General features: G+C 34.7%; 1 long non-coding RNA gene across 1 annotated transcript in view; it reads left to right on the top strand.

The window, feature by feature from the left end:
• The window catches only part of LOC145539904 (uncharacterized), a 100079-nt gene that overhangs the window by 40432 nt on the left and 36132 nt on the right, over nt 1-23515 (top strand). The gene's annotated exons all lie outside the window — the stretch shown is intronic.

The raw sequence follows: 23515 nt of genomic DNA, 5'->3' as shown, positions 1-23515 counted from the left end.
TTGAAACTTTGATTTCTGACTGTTTTGTAGGTCCTTCAGTCTCTTGCTATCTTCCTTTGTGATTTGAAAACTTGCTGTGGCATATGCTTTGAGTCCTTTATCATAAGCTTTTGTGTATCTGCTGCAGGTGTTTCATTTGTGTTTACCTGAGGCTTACTCACATAAGATGTTTTAACTGAAGACATTTTAGGTTAATAACAGCTTAACTTTGAAAGCATATAGAAATGTATACTTTTACTTTTCCCCTTCATCAGATTTTAGGTTACAAGTTACATCTTTTTAGAGTGTGGGTTGAAAACCAAATTATTACAATTTTTAATATGTTAACTTATAAACTATATTTGTGATTTATTTACCACCATTAAAATATTAGAGAATCTAACTTTAAATATAAATATATTTATCAGTGTCAATTGGAAAAAATGCACAACATGAGTGTTGTGAGTTAAGTTTTATTTGGGGCAAAATGAGGACTACTGCCTAATAAACAACATCTCAGACAGCACTGACGTATCGGCTCTTGAAGTAAACCTGCTTGGACATGGTGAATTATTCTTAAACTTACTTGTAATTGCTATAATTTACTTAGAAATTTTACAATTATATTTCAAAAATAGTCTTTATGTATTTTTTTCCTTTTCTATCACATTCCAATATGAGCATTGCAGTAGCTTAAGAAAAAGTTTTCCAATTTTCGGTTTATTTATAGTTGCTATTTTCTGCTTCTAGTACTTCTATATATATTAATTTCTCATAGTCTGACTTACACTTGGGTTCCTAAATATTAAAAGAGAAGTTGTCAGTTTTTTGAGTTATGGCCTCAAATCTAGACAGGTGCACATGTGCACATATGCACACTTTTGATGCTAAAATGCAATTTGAAGTATATCACCTACTCACCTCACAGAATTGCAGGCCATGGTAAAGTCAGCCTCATCACACATTAAGATAACTACAGACAAATTTATTTTGTGTGTGTGTGTTAGTGAGCCTTGTGATTTTGAACTCACGTCTTGGTAATATCTGCCTGGGTCATATATACATTAGTAAAAAGAAAATTCATGCCTTCTTTTTCTAGCTGTGATAGAGTATTGGACTTTCACTCAAGCTTTAAATAATTAGGAAACCAGACAAAATATATAAAGCAACTCTTTTACTATATTGGATAACTAGCAGAACTGTACTGTGATCAATAAAGAAAGGATAAACAAATGAAGTTCCTGCAATGACAGCTACTTTCAGTTTGTAAAAAATAGAAAGAAATTTCTAGAGATAATAAATACAAGAAATGAGATAAAAAATTTTTCTAGATAACCATCAGATTACAGTAGATGAACTTCTGCAGAAGAAAAGATCAGTGAACCTAAACACAGCAATAGAAACTATCCAAACTGAAGCACAGCTTAAGTACTGAAGAAAAGAAATACTCATTCTTTATGAATAATATAAAATATATAAGTTCCATGTAATATTGAAGACCTACTATGTAGAAACCAAGCAAATAAGAAGGCTGTGAAATGACATACTAGAAGAATAGGAAAGATAATGTGCATATATACCATAAATACATTTTTTAATGGAAACACTTGGCGGGTTGCTAAATTTTCAAAATATAAACAGTCACGTGAGGAGGACAACTGCATGAGGAGGAAATATTCTACAAATGAAGGGACTCAGTATAGAATAATAATCTTTATGTAATTTGATACTGAAAATGGGCAAAGAGAACTGGAATGTGGATTATTAGTTCATCCCATTTTTGTGTATTCCAGAGGAAAAAATAGTGTATTTAAATATAAACTTATGAGCTCAATAATCATATATCATTGGAAATTATTAATTTTTAATAGCTCAGAGATGATATTTAGTTAATATGTGATTGGAAAAACTTCTTCAGTCTAAAGTAAGACATGGCCTTAGATCTGACATAAATGTTTCACTAAGTTCAAAGGAATTCCTGTTCTAAGGTCACCTATAAAGAAACGTAATACCTCCCATGCATTATATTTAGAGATATATGATATTTTATGACATATGATATATACCAACAAAGGTCCATCTAGTCAAAGCTATGGATTTCCCAGTAGTCATGTATGGATGGGAGAGCTGGACTATAAAGAAAGCTGAGTGCTGAAGAATCGATGCTTTTGAACTGTGGTGTTGAAGAAGACTCTTGAGAGTCCCTTGGACTGCAAGGAGATCCAACCAGTCCATCCTAAAGGAGATCAGTCCTGGGTGTTCACTGGAAGGACTGATGTTGAAGCTGCAGCTCCAATACTTTGGCCACCTGATGTGAAGAGCTGACTCATTTGAAAAGACCCTGATGCTGGGAAAGACTGAAGGCAGGATCGAAGGAGATGACAGAGGATGAGATGGTTGGATGGCATCACTGACTCGATTGACATGAGTTTGAGTAAGCTCCAGGAGCTGGTGAAGGACAGGGAAGCCAGGCGTGCTGCAGTCCATGGGGTTGCAAAGACTCAGACAAGACTGAGTAACTGAACTGAATCACAGTTTTTTGGTTTGTTTTTTTGTTTTTGTAATGTATAACCCAGAAAGTTTACTGTAGCAAAATATTTTCCCACTAATATTCATCTTAAAATGCTACATAGATGCCTCAGTGGTAAAGAACCCACCTGCCAATGCAGGAGACGGCAGGTTCAATTTCCTTGGTTGGGAGATCACCTGGAGGAGGAAATGGCAAATCACTCCAGTATTCTTGCCTTTAAAATCCCATGGACAGAGGAGCCTGGTGGTCTGCAATTCCTGGGGTCTCAAAAAGTTGGACACGACTGCACGCAGACACAAGGACACACATATCCATTTTAAAATCTGATCAAGGCAGATCCAGTTTTTATGGTGCCTAAAGTGTGTACAGTTTTAGTGGTGGATAGGATACCAAAGGAAAAGGATACACAATTATAAACCAAATTAGGTATGAAAATCAATGTCTACTTTGTGTGAGGCAACAGATTACAATTTTGATAAAGCTGATAATACCAGCAAAAGTTGGTAGCTTTTTTTCTAGTTATGTAACATGTATGGTATGTTTATCTAAACATTTTTAATTCATACTACTTGCCTCTTATAAGAAATACTTCCTATGGTAATCTACACAAAGATTTGTAATTAAATTGTTTTTCTCCATCTTCTAAAAGAGTTTCTTGTTTAGATTCATGGTAGTCTGTAAAATATGTTTCTTTACAAATATGTACTCAATTTTTGCAGTACCACTATTAGAAATTTGTGATCTAAACATAGGAGTTTTTACAAATGCACTGTGTATGTTGAATGCAAAGCATGGTACATTTGTAATTTTGTACACTGAGTTATTGTGTGTATATATATATATTTTACTGGGTAAATTTCTCGTGCCTATGTCAATGCAAACTGTATTTTCTAGTTAAAATGTTACACATATGATAACTGGAAGAATTTTCTAGAACCTATTATTTGTTTCTATGCATTTTAAAACTTTTATAGACTTCCTAATATTTCTGGAGCCTGGATGAATTCTTTTACCTTTCATCTTGGTGTTTGTGTGCTGGGTAAGACAGTACAGTGGATTACAGGGATATTCTTGACATTATTATTACATAAGGACATCTAGCAAAAAATTAACTATACATGAAAGTGACCACAAACAACATACATATTTTACTCTGCCCACACTTGATGCATTTTCCCTTCACTGGAACATACCACCTCATCTACACCAACAGGAAGGAAATTTTGAGGAAGCGAAGTCAGAGTGGAAAACACAAGGATTTCAACTGATTATAGTTTCAGTTCAGTTCAGTTCAGTTCAGTTGCTCAGTCATGTCTGACTCTTTGCGACCCAATGAACCGTAGCACGCCAGGCCTCCCTGTCCATCACCAATTCCTGGGGTCTACCCAAACCCATGTCCATTGAGCCGGTGATGCCATCCAGTCATCTCATCCTCTGCCAACCCATTCTCCTTCTGCCCTCAACCTTTCCCAGCATCAGGGTCTTTTCCAATGAGTCAGTTCTTTACATCAGGTGGCCAAAGTATTGGAGTTTCAGCTTCAACATCAGTCCTTCCAGTGAACACCCAGGACTGATCTCCTTTAGGATGGACTGGTTGGATCTCCTTGCAGTCCAAGGGACTCAAGAGTCTTCTCCAACACCACAGTTCAAAAGCATCAATTCTTCAGCACTCAGCTTTCTTTATAGTCCAACTCTCAAATCCATACATGACTACTGGAAAAACCATAGCCTTGACTAGATGGACCTTTGTTGGCAAAGTAATGTCTCTGCTTTTTAATATGCTGTCTAGGTTGGTCATAACTTTCCTTCCAAGGAGTAAGCATCTTTTAATTTCATGGCTGCAGTCACCATCTGCAGTGATTTTGGAGCCCAGAAAAATAAAATCAGCCAGTTTCCACTTTTTCCCCATCTATTTGCCAAGAAGTCATGGGACTGGATGCCATGATCCTGGTTTTCCGAATGTTGAGCTTTAAGCCAACTTTTTCACTCTCCTCTTTCACTTTCATCAAGAGGCTCTTTAGTTCTTTTTCACTTTCTGCCATAAGGGTGGTGTCATCTGCATATCTGAGGTTATTGATATTTCTCCCGGCAATCTTGATTCCAGCTTGTGTTTCTTCCAGCCCAGCGTTTCTCATGATATACTCTGCATATAAGTTAAATAAGCAGGGTGGCAATATACAGCCTTGACGTACTCCTTTTCCTATTTGGAACCAGTGTGTTGTTCCATGCCCAGTTCTAACTGTTGCTTCTTGACCTGAATACAGATTTCTCAGGAGGCAGGTAAGGTGGTCTGGTAATCCCCTCTCTTTCAGAATTTTCCAAAGTTTATTGTGATCCACACAGTCAAGGGCTTTGGCATAATCAATAAAGCAGAAATAGATATTTTTCTGGAACTCTCTTGCTTTTTGATGATCCACCGGATGTTGGCAATTTGATCTCTGGTTCCTCTGCCTTTTCTAAAACCAGCCTGAACATCTGGAAGTTCACGGTTCATGTATTGCTGGACCCTGGCTTAAAGAATTTTAAGCATTACTTTACTAGCGCATGAGATGAGTGCAATTGTGTGGTAGTTTGAGCGTTCTTTGGCATTGCTTTTCTTTGGGGTTGGAATGAAAACTGACCTTTTCTAGTCCCATGGCCACTGCTGAGTTTTCCAAATGTGCTGGCATATTGAGTGCAGCACTTTCACAGCATCATCTTTCAGGATTTGAAATAACTCAACTGGAATTCCATCACCTCCACTAGCTTTGTTCATACTGATGCTTCCTATGGCCCACTTTACTTCACATTCCAGGATGTCTCGCTCTAGGTGAGTGATCACACCATCATGATTATCTGGATCGTGAAGATCTTTTCTGTACAGTTCTTCTGTGTATTCTTGCCACTTCTTAATATCTTCTGTTTCTGTTAGATCCCTACCATTTCTGTCCTTTATGGAGCCCATCTTTGCATAAAATGTTCCCTTGGTAGAATGTTCCTTCTAATTTTCTTGAAGAGATCTCTAGTCTTTCCCATTCTATTGTTTTCCTCTATTTCTTTGCATTGATCGCTGAGGAAGGCTTTCTTATCTCTCCTTGCTGTTCTTTGGAACTCTGCATTCAAATGGGAATATCTTTCCTTTTCTCCTTTGCTTTTTGCTTCCCTTCTTTTCAGAGCTATATGTAAGGCCTCCTCAGACATCCATTTTGCTTTTTTGCATTTATTTTTCTTGGGGATGGTCTTGATTACTGTCTCCTGCACAGTGTCACATACCTCCGTCCATAGTTCATCAGGCACTCTGTCTATCAGATCTAGTCCCTTAAATCTATTTCTCACTTCCACTGTATAGTCATAAGGGATTTGATTTAGGCCACACCTGAATGGTCTAGTGGTTTTCTCCACTTCAATTTCAGTCGGAATTTGGCAATAAGGTGTTCATGATATGAGCCACAGTCAGCTCCCGGTCTTGTTGTTGCTGACTGTATAGAGCCTCTCCATCTTTGGCTGCAAAGAATATAATCAATCTGTATTTGGATTATAGTTTAAATGTCTAAATTTTGCACATTTTATAATCCCAGAAATGCAATGCCCATGCTAGGGCTCTGAAAGTGAAGGACCCTGAACTTCAAGTTTCAAAAGCTTTCTGTAGATCTGTCTCTGTTGTTAGCCATTCTCACAAGCATACAAATAAGAGTCATAATGAAAACATTTGAAGTTTTGAGTTAGGAAGAAATTCTGTTTGTCCTAACTTTCTTACAGTTGATGACATTTTGGTTCATAGTAAACTCCATCCTGCTAGAATCTGGTTTCCCATAGAAACACCTGTGTTAATTTCTTAAAGTTTCTCTAGGAAAACATAATTTGAACAATTTATTCTACAGGCGAGTATCTGTATACTTGGATTATTGAATTTCTTTTCTCCTTTTCCCAAAAAAATGTGCATTCAATAAAGGATTGCCTAATACTATGCAAAAAAAAAACATGTTAGACTTTATTCTGTAGATACATGTTTATTTTCAAATGTGAAATTCTCTATCATGAAACATTCCCTTGTTTTATCAACAGTGCTAGTCTGAAATTTTACATTGTCCATTTTCTTAAGAAACATTGTAGAATGTTGCTGTCATCTACTACATTCAAATTTCTCTTGTTTTAAATGTATGTTAGTTTCATGAATATGTATACTCTTCAATGGTTTGAACCCCAAACTCTTAATTTATTATATTCCTTGGTGGATAATGACTAAGTCTTACTTAACTTCATTATGATTTCCAAGGAAATTCAGCCTCTGTGGAGTGAGTCTCAGGATAATTCAGGATTGTAGACTTAAGAAAATATTTGGCTTTCAGTGTTTGATAAAGGAATTCATTTTCTGGAGGCATGATTTGCTTCCCTAGATTGTTTGAGAAAGCATTACATTTCATTAACCAGACTACACTGTTTGGAAGGAAAGTTGTTCCCTTATTCTGCTTGAGTGTTGGATTGTGAGAAGCTCTTTTGCTTTTGCCAGAAGTGACCTAGTTGGTATTGTTCCCTGTCAATTAAGGTAGGAGTCAGGTGTCTCAGGTGGTGGTTCTGCTTTGATAACAACATAAGAAAAATTCTGGCTTGCTTATGAGACTAAATAGCAGGAAAGAGCCACATTATAAGGGGGGTGCTTTTACTTCATTATAACAAAATGTCCTAAAAGAAAATTTTGCCCATGGTATTAATTCAGTAAATTGGTTAGCTATTTACTCTATGAATAAGAAATTCTTTGAAAAATTATAGACAATAATTACGGCTACCTTTAGATATAATACTAGTCCATCTAGGCAGGTGGAAAAAAATTTTCAAGTTTCAAATGCAATCCCATGTGGCTATTTTAGTTACCTGTTCCAAGATCTCCTAAATATATTTCCTAAGAGAATAGGAAAAGTTCCATTGGTCATCAGAGTTCTGTTGTTCATCTAGTCTCTCAACCAAGCTCTGGCAATTATTAACCACTTTAGACAAATTATGTTAAGATCCTTGTTGGCCATTATGTTATCTGTCAGTTCTCTAGATTTAACATTTATGTTTTACACACACACATTAGAAGTAGAAGACTTTTTAAAAATCTCTTGGGGAACATCACTATATTGAACAGATACCAATGGCTTTCTGTTAATATAGATTTTTAAAAATTTGATTTATACTTTATTTCTACAAAATCTATCAGTAAGAATATTGGTGATGATCCAGTGTAAACGAACATTTAAAATTGAGTACTATAGATTACATAGGCTTATAGCAGATTTTGCAATTAGATAATTTCTAATTTATTCCCTTTCATGATGTCAATATGATCCTCGTTCATATAAGTAATTACTTGTAACTAATAGCAAATATTTCTATTGTATTTTATATTGCATCGTGGCTAGCAATATGTAAGCTGTACCAAAACAGATACCCTCTCTGTTGCTTTAGTTGTAGTTTTTGCACCTACAATAAGTGCTGGAAATACAAATATCTGGTTTGTTAATTTGTTGGAGATATTAATGTCAAAACAGCAACAGTACTGGTAACAACAGTCGCTATTTGATCATCTGTTTTCCAGGTAGAAGTATATGTGCTTTTCAGGAATTAACTCATCCAATACTACTAATAAAGAAGATAGGTATAGTAGTGCATCAATATATTAGTTAGATTTTCGAACGTTCAGAACCAGTCAGAGCTGAACTTAAACTCCATGCATTCTTACTCCAGAGGAAACACTTTTAACTGTTAATACTACATTACATTGCTCAAAATGAGCTAAACTTAAAATACTTTGAATAGAATAATTTAAGATTGTGAGATAAATTTTGATTAAAATAGACAGCTTCATCATCACACTGATCACATATCAAGGTCTCAGTAGCTACATGTAACCAGCAAACATTATCTTTGACAGTGAAGATATAGAACATAGCCATCATCACAGAAAACTCTCCTCAAATGTTGACCTCAAGCAGGTATTGGAAACCTTTCTCTGTAAAGAGCCAGATAGTCTTTAGTTGTTGCAGGCCAGACTTGTCTCTTGTAACTACACAATACCACCATTACATTGGCGAAGACAATATTTTAAATGAATCTGGTTGTGTTCCAATGCCATTTTATTTATGGAAAATGATATTTGAGTTTCATATATCTTTGCATTTATGAATTTTTTTAATCCAGTCATTAAAAGTATAAAAACTGTTCTTAATTCTCAGGTCAGGTAGTAACAGGCAATTGGCTAAAATTTACTGATACCTGTTTTAGATTTCTCTAATATTTTAATTCTTAAATGCTACAACTTTTATGAAATCCACAAATTTCAACAATGCTATGATCTCTCTTGTTATGGAATGTTAATAAGTACAATCTTTTAAGACTCAGTCTCCCAAGATTAACATAATTTGAATATTTCAGTATTTTTTAAAATTTATTTATTTTAATTGGAGGGTAATTACTTTACAATATTGTAGTGGTTTTTGCCATACATTGACATGAATCAGCCACAGGTGTACATGTGTTCCCCATCCTGAACCCCCTCTCACCTCCCTCCCCATCCCATCCCTCAGGGTCATCCCAGTGCACCAGCCCTGAGCACCCTGTCTCATGCATCGAACCTGGACTTGCGATCTGTTTCACATATGATAATATACATGTTTCAATAAATAAGACTCATCTCTCAAACAAGTTTTTGTTCCTTAAGGCTGAAATTCATGTCTAAGATTTGTTGTAATATTCTCAGAACTTGACATATTTGTAGACCATTAGTAAAAACCTAGCTTTAGTTTGTTGAATTAGTGAGTAAATAAGATTAAAAATTCGGAAATATTTTCCAAGCAGTTGCCTGTTGAACAGGTAATGTTTCACATACCATTGCACTTACATAAGCAGGGATTGTGCAGTATAATAATAAGCATTTAAGAATGATATAAAACATTTATAAAATGATATGGGATGGTGAAATCTGAAGAAAATAGGATCAAGATCATCTTTGGGATTATGCCAACTGACAGTAATAAGGTTCTCCAACTTCATCATTTCTGAGTCTAAAGAGTGGCTTACCGTTTACATGAAGGTAGTTTTCAAATCATTTAACAAAACTAATGAATATTTACCAGGTGTAGTATACCGCTGTAACATTCCTTCTACATCTTAGGCAGCAAATTGAAGATTTGACCTGTTTCTGATCATTTCCTGAAAATTCAGAGTATCATGAATATTTTATCAGTGATCCAAAAGAAAAATATGTGTAGAATTAGACAAATGGTTTTTCAAATGTGATGCTTAAGACCTATACCAGAACATAAAGTGGTGGTGGGTTGAGGTGGTGACTGGCCTCAAAAATTAACCCTAAGTAGATAAGAGATTCTAATATGCAACAGGAGTTGGGAATCACTGACTTGATACTACAATCACTGATTTGACAACTTATATAATTAAGGCTATTTCCTTCTTTATTTATTTATTTATTTTTGGACTTCCCTGATAGTTCAGTTGGTAAAGAATCCACCTGCAATGCAGGAGACCCTGGTTCAATTCCTGGGTTGGGAAGATCTGCTGGAAAAGGCATAGGCTACCCACTCCAGTATTCTTGGGCTCTCCTCAGTTTTTAAGATGGTAAAATTAGAGTCTGAGCTAACCACAGAATGCATTAATACCCAGGGCACAGCACAGCACTGAAAGAATAAAGGACCAAACACTCTACTGGTGCAGTGATCAATATCTTAATTTATAGCAGACACATCAGATGTTATAAAATAATTTATGGCATATATAAAATAAGATCATAGTAATATAAGAAAGGGAATTCCCAGGTGGTGCCATTGGTTAAAAAAAAAAAAATTGCCTGCCAATTCAGGAGAAAACCCTGGAGAAGAAAATGCAACCCATTGCAGTATTCTTGCTTGGAAAATCCCATGGACAGAGGAGCCTGGCAGGCCGCAGTCCCTGTGGTTGCAAAGAGTTAGACACTACTGAGCAGGCATGCAAGAGGGAAGGATATAAGGAAGCATAAGATCAAAAATAGTCAGACTATCATATGAACTAACAGATAAAGATACTCAGGATACAAAAATGATAAGATTAATGTGATTTTTAAATAAATAAATAAATAGATAAAATAAATATGAACAGTATTCTGGTTCTACTGAGAAGACTAAAGCATTATAAATGATTTATAGATGTATCAGAAAGTTGAAGTTAGTATTCTCAGGAAATAAATAAAAAGAGCAAAGGACTTACTGTTAGGATTAATTATTCTGAAAGTGATATGAAATCCTTGACAGGAAAATGTCAGTATTAGGATGAAATATGAATCATATTTCACTTAAAGTATGTAAAAATGTCTAATTTGAGTATGATTAAGAACATTTCACATCCCTTTCCCCTTAGAAGAAAAATAATTAATACTGAATTTTATATCAGGATATTTTTTTCATAGTTATATAACTAGTATTTTGACCAGCAATTTTACCAAGATCAATTAAGGACACTTATTCATAGTAAAAATAGTTATTTCATGACACAAGTATGTGGAATAATTTTGTATAATGTGATAGACATTATACATGTTAAGGTGACAGTAATTAGGAAAGTAATGTGAAAAGACTTGTAACAAGACACAATTTGTATTGCTCTCCTTTGAAAACTTACTTTTTGTGAGTATATTACATTGTATCTCATATGGACACTTATTATGACTTTATCTGTAATAAGATTTTATGGAATGACAGAAAAGTGAATTATGATGAAGTAATAAAGTCTCCAATAACCAAAGTTTGAATTTCCTGGTCTGCTGAGCTTTGAATTTGAAAGTTTTGCATGTGTGACCTATTTTTATAGGTGTAAAACTCTTAGAATGTTAAAACATAAAAGTTATATAAATATAAAGCTAATAATGTGACTAAAAGTCATCAAGGAATCAAATCTGTTGATAGTTTGAATCGTTTCCTTACAATATGTTCTTAACCAAACATTTTGGGAATGTGCCATTCAAGGATCAATTGTTTTCAAACCTCAATGTTTTCCACAGTGCACAAATGGTCCTCCTATCAGAGATTTTATGTATGTAGACATAGTTCACTATTTGCTTTTAAATATTTTTATGTCACTCATGTACCATTGTTCTCCAAAGTCAGAGGAAATAATATGGCACTGTCAAAAAGCAATGATTAAGGCTTTCTGATAAATAATCTGTCAGTCATTATTGTTTTCAACATAACAGGTAACAGTATAACTTAATAGATATAAATGAACAGATATTTCCATTGCTCAGATGTGATTGTGTATTGATATAAGTTAATAACAAATGTGCTGCAGTCAACCTGGAAAACAGAATCTGTGGAGTAGAGAAATGGAGATATGCCATTTTTAAAATGCTTGGTTGGTCGTACAATAGGCCAGCTTTAAGAGGAAGGATAACTTTCTTTCCTTACTTCCTGTTTAGATCTTGCATAGTTTTGTAGTTCCTGAGATTTTGGCCAATTTATGGTACACAGAGACTTAGGTAAGGCAAGAATACCTGCTGGTAAATGAAGCCTGCTGATGCAGTAATTTTTTATTAGAAGATAATGATAGCCTGCCCGGCAGATTACAGTCCATGGGGCCACAAAGAGTCAGACATGATTTAACAACTGAGCACATACACACATACACAATACTCTAAATATATCTTTAATCAGGTAAATATATGTAAGTGTATGAGTTGTGAATCATTTGGACTTGATTCATAAAAGTGTCAACACCTCTTTAATACTGCATATTAAAAGTGCTTGGTTTTATTACAATTTGAAGACTAGAGAAAACATCTTGATGGATCCCTAAATATTTGAACTTAGGTCTTAATATTTTTTCCAGGTATTATTTCTCTAGATTTTTACAAATTCTGTTTCTCAAATCAGCTTCTGTATTGCTTCTTTATATTTAGACTTATGTGTTTGAGGTCAGGGAACTTCTCAATAGTGATGGGATCCTGAGATTTTTCACTGTAGTCATACTCAAATTTGATGATATGGTTTCATATAAAAAACTTACAGCAAATGTTGCAAAATCCCATGGTATTGATTGCAACTTAATTGGATTGTGTCTACAACTTAGTGGATCATCTCATGCCAGGTGATCTGGTGCCCCTGTGATTCAGTATCACTTGGTAAATGTGCTCCTAGAGAGGTCTAAAATTTCTACAGAAGGTGCATTTTAATTATACTATTCAATTTTATGACTAAGGTATAAATTACCACTTGGCCCCTAATTTATCTTTCTAACCTGATTTAATACTGTGTATAGCTCTAAATTCTCTGTCTATCACTCTAAATTCTCTATGCCCAACAAATTGTTCTCCCTGCTGTTCCCCTTTCATTCTGTGAACCATTCTGTTTTGTCTCATCAGGCTTTTTTCAGTTTGGAATTGATTCTTTTCACCACCTTTTTTATTATATGTTTTATTTTACTTATATGTTTCCAACTTATTTTCAGGGCCAAGTGTTTTTTAACTTCCATGAAGCCTTTCCTTGCTATCCCTGGAAATCCTCCATTTATTTTTTCACCCTTTGTCTGGAACTTGATCTGTGCGGTGGTTCATGGTCGTATTTTTTTCAAATATCCATGCCCTGTTATTTTTGAATGACTCTAAAGGAATACTATAAACAACTGTATGTCTATAAATTTGATAATCTAGGCAAAACAGACCTATTCTTTGAAAGATGCAAATAACCCAAGCTCACACAAAGATAAATAATCTGATAGTAAATATATTCTATGTCAAAGAAATTGAGTCAATAATTAATAACCTTTCAGAAAGGAAAGAAACATGGTTTCATTGGTGAATAGTGCCAAGTATTTAAGGCAGAAATTATACCAGTTCTCTGAAACTTCACTACATTAACTAAGTAGTCAAAGTCCACATCAGCACTGATAAGTATGTTGGGAGTACATATTACTGATGTGATGTAACAGACATGATACTTTATTTCTGTGGTTTTACAAAATCAATAATCCCAGTCTAATCATGATTTAAAAAATCAGATTACAATGGAGGGAAGTTAGCCAATACTCCTCAAAACTGTGAACTTCTCAAAAATAATAGAAGTCTGAGAATGTTTTAGCCAGGAGGATCTTTAAGAGAAATAAAAGCTAAATGGAATGTATTTGTGGTATCCTGTATACAATACTAGAACAGAAAATGGACATTAGGTAAAACCTAAGGAAATCTGAATAAAGTATGGATTTAGTTAACAACGATCCTGTGATTAATAATATACCATATTAATGTAAGATGTTAATATTTTGGGAAAAACATATGGGGGATAACCTTCTGAACTGTACTTTGCAAATTTTTCTGTAAACTTAAAACTGTTCTAAAAATATTTTACTTAAAAAAAAGTTCTGTCTCTTTATTAGATGAGTGTCATTGGCCAATTACTTAATTTCTCTGTATTTCAGAACAAAGCAATGTATGTAACCTCTGTACCCAGTTTTCTGATCTACAGAATAGGAATAATATTATTCCCTATCTTAGATATCATAAAATAGAAATAAATTGATGCTGGTAGAGAATTTAGAAGGGTGTCTTACATATAGTAAGTTCTCAGTAAATTAGTTGTATCCATGATAATGATGATTTTATTATTATCAAGAAACCTGACCCAAAACTATCTTTTTCCAAAGAAACCTCCTGTGGTGTCATAAGATAGAATGATGGCATGTGATCTGTCCTTGGTCTTCCTCTAGTCTAGAATTGTCAGAAATGGAAGCTGCTGTTTACTGCCTCCCTTTTTCCCCAAGACTGTTATAGCAGAGTGCAGACCTAATTTCAATAGGCTTATTCACCGCAAAGAATACTATATCAGATGGGGAGGATGAACCTACTTTATCTTTTGTTAGCAATCTCCTCTCCACATTATATCTTTAAGCCTGATTTGAATGTTCCTTTCTTCTTACTCTAGCAGAAATGACTTTTAGAAACACTGATAGCTTTGCAGACTATAGGTCTAACAGATAATTAACATGTTTTTATGTTTATTATCAAATAATATGTTTGTTTATATTGCATTTTAATTAATGTAACATGTTTACGTTACTGTCATGTTATTTTCTATCTCTCTGCCTCTCCTACTAGAATGTGAGATCCACAGAGTTGGGGAACCTTTATTTAATTTTGTCACTTAAGTGTTCCAAGTGTCTCTACAAACAGTTCATGCCATTTTATAGATACCTACTAGGTATTTGTGGTACATTGAATAAATATATAATCATATTCTATTATGTGGCTTATCTTTCTAATTTGTTTTGTTGTATTTTGTGATATTGAAGATTTTAAATATTTTTTCTTTACAAGGTTAAATTTTATGGTTAGGCTTTTGCTGTCACAAAACATCTTTCCATAATCATTATCAAGGGTCTTATTTTCTTTTCTAAAATTACTTAGTTTTTATTCTTTATGTGGAAATTTTTAAAAATGGGACAGTTTATTATTTTTTGATATGGTAAGTCAGTTGTTTCAGGAGTATTGAATGTACCCTTTTCCTACTGATTTTTGTGCTACAAAATCTTGTACCATATTTCTATATAAGCATTAGTCTTATTCTGTTCATTTCATTATGTCTATCATTTGGACTTCCCTGGTGGCTCAGATGGTAAAGTGTCTGCCTACAGTGCAGGAGACCTGGGTTCAGTCCCTGTGTTGGGAAGATCCCCTGGAGAAGAAAATGACAACCCACTCCAGTACTCTTGCCTGGAAAATCCCATGGACAGAGGAGCCTTGTAGACTACAGTCCATGGGGTTGCAAAGAGTCTGACCCGACTAAGCGACTTCACTTCACTTCACTTCACCATTTGGCTAATGCCACATTGTCTTAGTAACAAAAATTGTGTTTTCTTTTTCTGTTTTCCAAAGCTATGTTCAGCCAATATTCTTGAATATTTACTCTTGGATGATAATTTGAGAAATACCTTGCCATTGTCTATGAAAAGCTCCTTTAGAATTTCATCAGGAAAAAACTATTTTCCCAGTATTCAATCTTTTTACCTTCCTATTTTTAAACTTTTTCACTGAGATATAATTGACATATGTCGATTTCAGGTGTACGCATAGTGACTTATACTTATAAATATTGTGAAATGATTGCCACAGTAAGTTTAGTTCACATCCATAACCACACAGAGTTAGTTTTTCCCTTGTGATGAAAGCTTTCAAGATCTACTTTCTTAGCAACTTTCAAATATACAGTACAGTATTATTAACTATAGTCTCCATGCTGTACACTGCATGCTGTGACATTTATTTTATAACTGCAAGTTATACCTCTTACCTCTCTCCAATCATTTTGCCTTCCCTCACCCCCTGCCTCTTGGCAATTATCAATCTGTTCTCTGTATGTATAAGTTCAGTTTTTGTATTTGGTTTTTAGATTCCACTTTGAGATCTTAGGTATTTACTTTCTTTGTCTGATTTACTTCACTTAGCATAATGCCCTCAAGGGTCATCCATGTTGTTTCAAATGGCAAGATATCCTTTTTTATAGCTGAATCAACATTCTGTTGCATATATATATATATATATATATATACACCAAATTTTCTTTATCCATTTATACACTGGTGAACATCTAGACTGTTCATGTCTTGGCTATTTTAAGTAATGCTGTGTGAACATGAGAGGTGGTGGTGCTGGGTCATGTCCGACTGCAACGCCATGGGATTTTCCAGGCAAGAATACTAGGGGTGCATATATCATTTAAAATTAGTGTTCTCATTTTCTTAAGATAAATACCCAGAAGAAGAATTACTAGATAATTTGGTAGTTTAATTTTTTGAGCAATCTCTATAGTGACTTTGCCCTATTTACAATCCCACCAGTAATGCACAAGATTCCCCTTTTTTACAACCTTATCAACACTTGTTATTTATTCCTTTTTTGTTGATAGTCATTCTAACAGGTGTGAGGTGATTGTGGTTTATATTTGCATTTCCCTGATGATTAGTGATGTTGAAAGTCTTTTATGTACCCGTTGGCTATCTGTATATCTTCTTTGGAAAGAATGTCTATTCAATTCTGTCCACTCATTGTTTGTTTTCTTGCTGTTAAGTTCTTTATATATTTTGGATACTAGTCTCTTAACAGATATGGCTTGCAGGTATTTTCTCTTGTTTGGTAGTTTACTTTTTGTTGATGGCTTCCTTTGCTTTGCAGAATCTTTTTAGTTTGATATAGTTCCACTTGTTTTTGCTTTTGGTGTCAAACCCAAAATCATTGCAAGATTGACACCAGGGAGTTTATTGGTTATGATTCCTTCTATGAGTTTTATTATTTAGCATCTTACATTCAAATCTTGTATCTGTTTTGAGCCAATTTTTATGTGTGATGTAAGGTAATGGTCCAGTTTTACTATGCAGTTTTTCCAATGCCACTTATTGAAGAGTACATCTTTTCCTCATTGTACATTCTTGACTCCTTTGTCATAAATTAATTGATCCTATATGCATTTTTTTTCTGGATTCTTTATTCTGTTCCATTGATATATGTGTCTGTTATGTCAATACCATACATCTCAATTACTAAAGATTTATAATATAGTTTGCGACTGTCTCCATATTTTCTCTCTACCATAGGTTTTCTTTTGAGGTTGCCAAATATTCATTTAATTTTACCCAAGCTTTTCTTGATTACATGTTGATTAAATTATTCCTAACTACTTATAGTGTGTGTTGCCCTAGCTAAGAGGATTTTCCTGAAATCCTGCTGCTGCTGCTGCTAAGTTACTTCAGTCATGTCCGACTCTGTGTGACCCCATGGACTGCAGCCCACCAGGCTCCTCTATCCATGGGATTTTCCAGGAAAGAGTACTGGAGTGGGTTGCCATTGCTTTCTCCATTCCTTAAATCCTACTACATCTTAAAAAGACTTTATTTTTTAGAACAGTTTTAGGTTTACAACAAAACTGAGAGAAAGGTACAGAGATTTTTCTGACTTTCTGCCCCCATACATAAATGATCTCCCCCATTACAGACATAGATCACCAGCATTGTTCCTTTTTTCTTTTAACCAAAAATGAATTTACATTGACATATCATAATCACCCGAAGTTCATACGTTACCTTAGATTTCACTCTTGTTATGGTACTACTTAATGGGTTGGACAAATAAGAAGTGGACTGTATCTATCACTGTAGTATCATAGAGTATTTTCACCTAAAATTCCTCTGTGTTCTGCCTATTCATCTTATACCTCCACCCTGGTACCACTGGTCTTTCTTCTTATCTTTAGTATTTCAGTCTCCAGAATGTTTTATAGTTGGAATTATAGAGAGTGTAGTCTCTTTAGTTTGGCTTCTTTCACTTAATGATATGCATTTAATGTTCCTCCATGTATTTTCATGGCTTGAGAGCTCATTTATTTTCAGGACTGAGTAATAGTCCTTTATCTGGATTTACCACAGTCTTTTTATCCATTCACCTTCAGAAGTGTATCTTGGTTGGTTCCACATTTTAATGCTTCTAATTGATATATTCTGGTCTGTCATGGTTTCCCAAATCATTCTGGGTATAGCAACTTTCTTCTTCAGAGTCACTTAATACCTTCATGATTGTAGGATAAGATTATATGGGTCTCTGTTTTCTCTTGGGTCTATATTGGCAATTTATTGAAGATTTCTGATTTAAAAATTACTTGTTTTGGCTCCAAACATAAAGTAATAAAATGTAAAATGTACACAGAAAAAGCCAAGTCTCTGCTCAGACATACTGATCTTCAGATATTGTAGCCAAACCAGAAATATATTGATGAGTTTCAAAGCCAAAAAAAGTGGATTTGTATTCACAAGTCTATCTATTCAGTTCCCAAGTTTAATATAATAATTAAGATATTAATTATACTTTATTGACTTTTATCTGATAATTGAGTACTGAGTTTTAATTGTGGTAGTTTGATTTCATGTTAAGATTGATACCAGGTCCAGACATTTTATTTGCTTTTATTAAACAAAAGCTTGAGATGAACAATATTTCCAAGGTGAATCAACATTCGTGACAACAGAGATGCTATAAACTGTCAATTTTTTTTAGAAAAGGAATAGCTAAATAATGGAGATGGACAAAAGGCTTTTTCTTAGTTCCTGTTGGAAATGAGATTTTCATGTGGCATTTGAGATTGGGATATCATGCATAGTTGATAATGATTTGGAAAGAGTCTATTTCTGTTATTGCTTGATTCAAGACATGGCACAATGCCCAAATACTGCTCCATCATTTTCTGTGTTCCTCCCTGATGAAAGTTGCTCTCAGTGGATAAATCGTTAGTCAGGTCTGAGAATAGTTGCAGCTGCTATGCATATTTAATACTGCCAAGGAATGAAATTACCAAATTGGACAGAAACCTGGTTTTTGTACCTTTCTGTACAGAGACAATAAATCATTTTCCTGGTTATTCTGTTTCAAATTGTCTACTCAAGACCTGTGAACAACATAAAGGGAAAGAATAGTGGACATAGATAATGTTTACTCTGATGGTGGGAGCCAGAGTTTTGTAATCCTGTCACTCTTTGGAGAGTCTTCTTGCAGAAGATAATATTTTTCTATTAAACAGAGAATACATAGCAGTCTTTTTTAAATAGATGAATCAGATCAGTGAATATTTAAAATTTTCCTTTCATTCTACCTTCTTACTATCATCACTTTTCATTATTTTGTAATTTCTCCCATTTTTGAGGGGAGGTTTATCTAGTTACTGAGGTAGTGGGAATTTTCTGTATTTGCATATTTTAAGTTTTAACATTTTAATATATTTTGGAACTCTAACTTTCATGAAAAGATCGGTATTTGTCATTGTCCAGAATTATTCCTAAAAGGCAAGTGCCTGCTTTTAAACATTTTTTTGACTTGTTTACTATCCATTAATTGGCTTTTTACTTCTCTGACATTAGCATCGTTAATGCTTTCCCCTCTAGAATAATAATTCTTCTTTCCTTTTGTCTTAATGTCACTAAAATAAACTTTAGACATTATCATTTAAAATTCTAAAAACAATTACTTTTCTATCAAAAATAAAATATTAGGTGAAAATAATGCTTAGACGTCACTATTTTCTTACTTGCTGCTGCTAAGTCGCTTCAGTCGTGTCCGACTCTGTGTGACCCCATAGATGGCAGCCCACCAGGCTCCCCTGTCCCTGGGATTCTCCAGGCAAGAACACTGGAGTGGGTTGCCATTTCCTCCTCCTATGCATGAAAGTGAAAAGTAAAAGTGAAGTCGCTCGGTCGTGTCTGACTTGTAGCGACCCCATGGACTGCAGCCCACCAGGCTCCTCCATCAATGGGCTTTTTTCCAGGCAAGTGTAATGGAGTGGGTTGCCATTGCCTTCTCCATAGTGAGTAGTATATGAAGGTATAAAAGCAATGATTTGAAAATGTTGCTCCTCAAAATAAGTATTACATTGTTACTTGGTATTAATTCCAGTTCTTCCCTTATTTGTGTGTCCTCCCTGAATCATTTCTGGCTTCCTCTATTTTTTCAGCCCTTTACTTGTAAAGAATGAGTTATTTGGTTGGCTTTGGGACATGTTAATTAGCTGCACTCAATTCTAGACTTTTGCCTGATTTGTCAGTCTTCACTGTTTTCCTGTAAATGGCAACTAAGCAATCATCAGAAAGGAGTAATTTTTAAAATCTTTTTATTTTGTATTGGAGTTCAACTGATTAGGAGAAGGCAATGGCACCCCACTCCAGTACTCTTGCCTGGAAAATCCCATGGACGGAGGAGCCTGGTAGGCTGCAGGCCACGGGGTCGCTAAGGGTTGGACACGACCGAGCGACTTCACTTTCAGTTTTCACTTTCATGCATTGGAGAAGGAAATGGCAACCCACTCCAGTGTTCTTGCCTGGAGAATCCCAGGGACGGGGGAGCCTGGTGGGCTGCCGTCTATGGGGTCGCACAGAGTCGGACACGACTGAAGCGACTTAGCAGCACAACTGATTAACAGTGTTGTGACAGTTTCAGGTGGATGGCAAATGACAAAATGTGATTATTTAGGTGAATTTTATTGATATTTAGCATCCTTATTAAGGAACTCAGCTGTTTATTATCACTTATGTAACTTGTGATGGTGGTTCATTCCTATAAGTGTTCTCAGAGGATTCATTTTCCAAAATTCATTGGCAAAAATTGTAAGTTCGTTACATAACTGAAATTACTTTTAAAATGCATAGTTCTAAAAGAAATTACTTTGTCTTAGTCTTTATGATTTGATGACTTGGTGAAACACACTTTGTTTGCTCTTAGAACAAACCCAAGAATCCTCTTCTAGCATTTCCTTAACAGCAAGCGTGAAAGGGATAAGTGAAATGAAGATGGAGGGAAAAATGATGACAGTGAAGAAATATTTTTACTTTGTATGAAATTATGTGATAACGGCATTTGAAAAAGACTGTCCATTTCAAATACTTTTGAGAAATTGATATCGATGGCACAGAGGCTTGGAAATTGTGACTGGACATCTAACTTTTCTTTGTAGATGAGTGATTTATTTAGGCTTTTAGCATATTAAAATACTTGCTATATCCACGTGGGATAATGTGCTTTGTCATTGCAAAACTCAGCTTGACAGAACTCTATATGTTTTATGGGGTAAATAGTAGATGATATGGTTTAAAAGGAGCACAGAGGAACAAGATTTAAGGTCCATGTCTTGGTTATTGCTCTATGTCTGTTCCTTTAATTGTATCCTATGTAGTAATATATTGACATATGACATGTAAAGAGAGTTAACTCTGTGCCAAGCACTATGCTAAACCTTTACATGCATTATCTTATGTAGTCTTAGCAAATTGCAGATGAGCAAAGAGAAAGAGGTTCAGAGAGAAGTGACTTACCAGATTCATGGAGATTGTTAGTGCATAGGAGAGCTGGGATTTGAACTCAGGCAGTCTATTCCAGAGCCCTCGTTGCCTCTTTGCACACAAGTGGGTGGGCTTGGAACTGAAAATGTTGATCAGCTCTGTTGCTGATCAAGTTTCCATTGTACTTTGAAAGAGCACCACCAGCCTCTGTCAGAGCATGCTCTTGAGGATACTACTACGTTAATAACATAAGGGACAGATACATGTTTTCCTTTGTTAGACTAATGTTTAGGAAAATAAAAGTTATATCTAGGTAAGTTTCTCAGGAAAAGTAGCCAAACCAATAATGTCATATCTATTGCCTTTTTATATTTTAACTTCGTGAATGGCTTCGCTGGTGTCTCAGTTGGTAAAGAATCTGCCTGCAACGCAGGAGACCATAGCTCAATTCCTGGGTCAGGAAGACCCCCTGGAGAAGGAAATGGCAACCCACTCCAGTACTCTTGCCTGGAAAATCCCATGGACAGAGGAGCCTGGCGGGCTACAGTCTTTGGGAGTGTAGAGTCAAACATAACTTAGCAAGTAAACCATCACCATCAACTGAAGCAAACCCTCCTAAATACAGTCATCATTCTTTCCTTCATAATAGTAATCTTATATTAAACACACACGTATACGCTTGTATTCACGGGAATAAATTTTCAAAACTGGAAATACTTGTATTCTCAGTATAATGAGAAAAAAATGTAAGTTTTTTTTTTTTTTTTAAGAGACAAACGATAGGAAAGTAGCTTTAGTTGAAAACTTTTTCAGGCAGAAATGCTTACCTTTTTGGATTGTGTATATATATATATTTTTTTTTTTAGAAAAATGTATATACTGTTGAAACTCCCTATTACAGCTGAATAAAGTCATGTGCCTGTTTATCATTAGACTTAGTACAGCTACGGTTTAACATTCATTTCCAATAATGTAATTAATGACTTATCTATGTTAACATACTAATCTAGACTCTTCATGAGCAAAAGACTGTGCATCCCTAATGCCTTTCACAGATTCTGGTTTAGGGTAAGCATCGGGTAAGCGCTCAATTAATGTATGTCAAATTAGTAAAACATACCCATATCATATATTAAAGAGTATTTATATATTCCTTTTAGTTAGGAGATTCCATCTTGTGTAAAAACATATGATAAGCTAGGAAGAATTGTATAACAAATAATAATTATTATGTATTTGATTGCAACTAATTATAACTTACAGTATATTTTAGTGCATATAATTTAGGGATTGTTTTTATTTCCTTTTTTAAACACTTGTAAGGCTCTGTTTTGCTCATACTAGTCTTTCCTAAGGGATCTAGATATAGGTACAAATAGGATAAAGACCACATATACACACAAACATATAATTTATGTTTAATACCTCAGAGCAAAGGAAAAAATGATTTACAATACTACTCAGTTTTCTTAACTATGGCAAAATGACTCAAAATATTCAAACAATTTGATTCCCCACATAAATAATCTTAATGGTCCAAAATATGTAGCATTCCTCTCTCAACCCTCATTGTCCGGTTCACCTATTTTTCATTTTATCAAACTACCTATTACAACACCACGTATGAGGAATAGGTCAGATACTAGAGAAGTGCTTGTATTCTGGATCAGGTATTTTTTTTTTCTGTTTTGAGTTGAGTAATTCGACAGTATGAATGTTGTTACAATGCGATAAGTCACTTAAAATATGGCCCAGTTACTGCCTTGGGTATATTCATGATGTGTACAAGTGGCTCTTTGTTTTATATTCACAATTGATGCTATCTATTTTGTTACTACAAGATGAATCATTGTTATAATACTTAAGAATTCATTCAGGCATGTTCAGTCGATTGGAAATCTGTCTTGAGTAGCACAGAGCTTTGATTTTTTCATTTCTAATTTTTAAAACATGTTTTTGATGAAGTGTTCCAGATCAGCAAACAACATTAAAGACTGATGGCCTCTTAAATGCCCTGAAACACAACCTGTGGAGGATGATTGCTCCATGAAATCCCAACTCTGTTTTGGAAAATAAGCTTTCAGAAGCCATGGAAAGAAACATTGTTTTAAAAACTACTTAGACCCTTTGAGACTTTGAGGTTTTTGGAGGATATGTACCTTTCCCTCTCCCTTCTTCCATTCTTCCTTTTATGTATTTTTT

Source organism: Giraffa tippelskirchi, chromosome 2 (assembly GCF_054371585.1).
Source record: "Giraffa tippelskirchi isolate mGirTip1 chromosome 2, T2T-mGirTip1v1.2.pri, whole genome shotgun sequence".
NCBI lineage: Eukaryota > Metazoa > Chordata > Mammalia > Artiodactyla > Giraffidae > Giraffa > Giraffa tippelskirchi.
Note: the sequence above shows the minus strand (reverse complement) of the source record. Positions and strands in the feature narration are given on the sequence as shown.